Here is a 5144-nt window from a genome sequence, read left to right as displayed (position 1 = left end):
GATAAAATATTTTGGCAAAGTCTCAGGGTACAAAATAAATGTGCAAAAGACAGTTGCATTCCTATACACCAACAACAAGCAGGCAGAGACCAAAATTAAAAGCACTATGCCATTCACAATAGCCACACAAAAAAATGAAATACCTCAGCATCTTCCTAACCAGAGAAGTGAAAGACCTTTACAATGAGAACTACAAAACACTGCTCAAAGAAATCCAAGAAGACACAAACAAATGGAAAAATATTCCATGCTCATGGATAGGAAGAATCAACATTGTTAAAATGTCCATCCTACCAAAGACAAACTACAGATTCAACGCATTACCCATTAAGTTACCAACATCATTCTTCTCAGACCTGGAAATGACAATACAGAAGTTTATATGGAAACATAAATAATCATGAGTAGCCAAAATAATCCTCAGCAAAAGAGATGAAGTAGGAGGTATCACACTTCCAGACTTCAAACTACAGTAATCAAAACAGCCTGGTATTGGTACAAGAACCAGCATATAGACAAATAGAGCAGAATAGAAATTCTCAAGCAAAACCTCAATTTCTCAACCAACTCATCTTTGACAAAGCCTCCACCAACAACCACTGGGGAGAGGAGAACTCATTCAGTAAATGGTGTTGGGAAAACTGACTGATTACATGCAGAAGATTGAAACAGGACCCCTACCTATCAACATACACAAAAATTAACTCCTAATGAATCAAAGACCTAAACTTAAAACCTCAGACTATAAGAATCTTAGAAAATGCAGGATACACCCTTATGGAATTTGTACTGGCAACCAATTCCTGATCAGAACCCTGAGTGCCCATACCTTAAGAAATAAGGTTGACAACCGAGCTCCATGGCTCAGCCTGTAATCCTGTGCTTTGGGAGGCTGAGGTGAGTGGATTGTCTGAGCCCACGGGTTCGAAACCCACCTGGGCAACTTGGCAAGACCTCATCTCTACAATAAATCAAAAAATTAGCCGGGAGTGGTAGCATGCACCTGTAGTTCCAGCTACTTGGAAGGCTGAGGTGGAAGGATTGCTGGAACCCAGCAGGTCGAAGCAGTGGTGGCCAGGAGTGGCCACTGCACTCCAAACAAACATATGACAGAGTGAGACTCTAACTCAAAAAAAAAAAAAAAAAGAAAGAAGATTGACAATGAGACCTCATCAAACTAATGAGCTTCTGCAAAGCAAAATATACCATCAAGAGAGCAGGGAGACAATCCACTAGTGCAACCTCTTTGGAAAGAAAGTGTGGCAATGTCTGAAAGAACTAGAAATTGACCTTCCTAATGACCCAGCAATTCCCCTATTAGGAAAATACCCGGAGGAATTCAAATCATTCTACAAAAAAGTTACCCTCATACGTATGTTGGTTGCAGTTCTATTCACAATAGTAAAAACATGGAACTAACCATGCTGCCTATCGAAACTGGACCAGATTTTTTTAAAATGTGGTACATATACACATTGGAATATTATGCAGCCATAAAGAAAAATAAACATATGGACTTTGCAGCAACTGGGTTGGATTTAGAGTCAATCATACTTAGTGATCTATCACAGAAACAAAGAACACAGTACCATATGTTCTCACTCATAAATGGTCCTTGAACAATTATAATACTAGGAGGAAGGAATTGGCAGTAATGGGAAACTGTCAGGGGAGTGGTGTGGGATTGGCAGTTAAGGGAAACTGCTAGGGGAGGGAGGGGCATACCGCATCAACAAGGGTACCTGCATAATCAATGTTTGTTTACCTAACACTGAATTGTACCCCACATCTTTATAATTAAAAAAAAAGACAAAGCAGAAAGAGATATGACAATAGAAGACAATGGTTTTGGAATCAATATTTTGTTAATATAATTATTATAGACATTTTGCATACTTATTTTATTAGAATGCTATTTTAAATATATTGATGATAGCTTATTCAAAAGCATGTACATTTTCACTTATTTTTTCATGAAAACAAATTTTACCTTATAGAAGAAAGAATTCAAATAAATTTATCTAAATTAAAAATTTTAAAGTGTAAATTTAGATAAGTGGTCATAGATTTTTTTTCCATTTCAATAAGCTGACAATTCTTTAAAGATATCAACAGTAACTTTCAAATAATTATGTTGGAATGTGTTACTGTTATTTTGAGATTTTTATATAAAATATTTTCTATGATAATTATTATTATATTATCAATGCTTCCATTTTTAATGTTCCAAATATTTTTAAATTTCTACTTTATTAAGCTTGATAATTAAAAGGTCATATAATTAATTACTTTGTATATAAGAATAAATCTTCATTATTTGTACATTTAGGCCTTGATTATATATGTATATTAGATAGTACATGTGTATACATTTCAATCTAAAAAGAATAAAATGCATTTATTTAGTCAAAATTATGCCATTTGGATTATTATAATATATAGTTTTAAAAGTTAAAAAATTTTGTTAACCAATATTGCTTGAGGGACTGCTGGCAAGATGGCGACAGGGTAGTTTGACCCATGAGACCCTCAGCAAAAGATAACACCCATAGAGACTCTTGATCTCCCCTGGATGCTGTGGCTCTCATCATTGCCAGTTGGCTCTTTGCAAGCTGCTTGGCTGCTGCCTCAGTGCTGCCTCCTCTCCTGCCACTGCCACTATCACCCCACCCCTGTCTGAGGTGATCCACAGCTCCTGGACCTGTGAAGCTCCCCCAAAACACCACAATACTGAAACTTCTGCCACCACTGCCACTGCCACGCCCCACCCCTCACCCAGAGCCAGGCTCGTGGAGCTCCTCCCACACACCATGGAAGCAGTGGCTGCCACCACCACCGACTTCCACCCAACCCAGTTCTAGTAGCCCAGTGCTAAGCTGACCTGCTTTGCCTAGCAGTCTTAGGTTGCAGTGGAAAAATAGATCAGCTGGAGCCATAAGACCAGTTCCACCCACCTTGGCCCATCTCCCAGCTTGGGATCCAAGGTATCAATGTCAAAATGGTAGACAGACACAGACCAGATCTGAGTGTCAGATTTGGCAGGCAGCCCAGATCTGAACCACCCTCCACAGCAGACCAGGGGCAACTGACCCTAATTGTGAACAACTCTACCAGCCTGCAATGAGAGCTAGAAATCAGAGCTGAAAGGACATTGGACTTAAAGGGAAAGTCTAAGAGTGAGCTTAGTTCCCTGGTTTTATTTTTTATTTTATTTATTTTAATTCTTTTTCTGTTTGTCTTACCCATCCTTTTTCCCCTTTTCTCTCTCTTCTTGCTGTTATCAATAACATTTCATCCTTGCTTTGGTTCTGTTAGTCTCCTGACTTTATTCTATTCTATTTTATTTATTTTCCATTTAGATCTCAAGTTTGTGTGGGTAAAAAGTACACCAATAAGGAGGTTGGTTAGTTTTTATGTCTGTATGATTGTGTGTTTTAGTTTTTTTGTATGTTTGTTGGTTTGTTTGCTGTTGTTGTTGTTTTTCTTTTTACTTGTGGCTGTATTTGTTTCTCTTTTCATTTGTTACTCAGTATGTTTGCCTGTTTTCCCTCTTATTCTTCACTCTCTCCACCTCCCTTTTCCTCCCACTTCCTGTTCTATTCTTTTCCCTTTCTTTTTCTTTTTTTTAACCTCATTTTGCTTTCAGGGAGCAAACCTATAACCTCACTGCATGGTAAGATTGCAAAGCAGTGGGAAGTGGGTTCCAGATTATCCATACACCTGATGGTGGATACTGGGATCTGCAGATAGATTTTTGAATCACAGCCCCCCCAATTACATCACAAAACTGCAAAAAGGATTGCCCCCAAACTACAGTCCAGCTCCAGAATTGAACAAAGTCAGAGGATATACATAAGGAAGAATAGAAGATTGAACAAACAGAAGTAAAATCATCTCCTCCACCTCTGAAAAACAGAATTAAAGAAGATGGTTGGGGGGAGAGGAAAAAGTGAGGAGGAAAATATACACTAATGAAGAATAACCAAAAGAAGAATATAGGTGTCACACAAGCCCCTGGGAGTTCAGACACAGAGATAACAGACATTGGAATGCAAACAATGATGAGCCCCAGAAAGAGTGGTCACATACAATAAACTCAGACATTAAGACATTAATAGAGAGAATAAAAAGAATTGAGGAGAGATAAGAGGAAAATAGGAAGGAGCTGATAACTGAAATAACAGCAGTAAAGGATACTCTGATTGAAATAAATAACAAACTAATAAGCATGGAAAGCAGAATTAGCTAAGCTGAAGAAAGAGTCTTAGAGATTGAAGACCAAAATACAGAACTAACCCAAACTGTCAAAAACATAGAAAAGAAGCTTAAAAAGACAGAACAAAACCTTCAAGAGATGAATGATTACTTCAAGATCCGAACCTAAGGGTAATTGGACTTCCTGAGGCAGTATGAGAGACAGAGACCACCCTGGAACAAACATTCTACAAAATTATTCAAGAAAACTTCCCTCATCAGTGATGCAAAAATTCAAATACAAGAGATCCAGAGAACCCCTGCAGGACAACAAATGAGAAGATCAACTCCCAGACACATAATAATTCACCTAAACAAGGTAGGTATAAAAGAAAAATTCTAAAGACAGCAATAAAAAAAAGGTCAGACTACCTACCAGTGAAGACCAATTCAAATAGCAGCAGATTTATCTACAGAAAACCTTCAGGCTAGGAGAACTTGGAACCTAATCTTCAAAGTTCTCAAAGATAAACAATTTCAACCAAGAATAACCTGTCCAGCCAAACTAAGCTTCATCAGTGAGGGAGAATTAAAATCTTTCCCAGACATCCAATCCCTAAGAACTTATGCTGACTCCAGACCACCTCTACAAGAAACACTTAAGAAAGTATTAAACACACAAAGAAAGGAGAAAAGAACGCCAATGTTCTTCACAAGAGTACAGGGAAAACATGGAAAACACACACGAATCAACCTAAAAACCAAAGGAAAGACAACAACTAAACAGGAACAACAACTCTATAAGAACCTCATGATAGGGATAAACCCCCACATTTCAAGAATTAGCCTGAATGTGAATGAACTAAATGCACCACCGAAAACACACAGAATGGTGGACTGGATTAGAAACCATGACCCTATTATTTACTGCATCCAGGAGACTCATCTCA

The sequence above is a fragment of the Carlito syrichta genome, unplaced genomic scaffold (genome assembly GCF_000164805.1).
Source record: "Carlito syrichta isolate Samal-C Ts95f unplaced genomic scaffold, Tarsius_syrichta-2.0.1 Scaffold309893, whole genome shotgun sequence".
Taxonomy (NCBI): domain Eukaryota; kingdom Metazoa; phylum Chordata; class Mammalia; order Primates; family Tarsiidae; genus Carlito; species Carlito syrichta.
The sequence above is the reverse complement of the archived record's forward strand: the minus strand, read 5'-3'. Positions refer to the sequence as shown.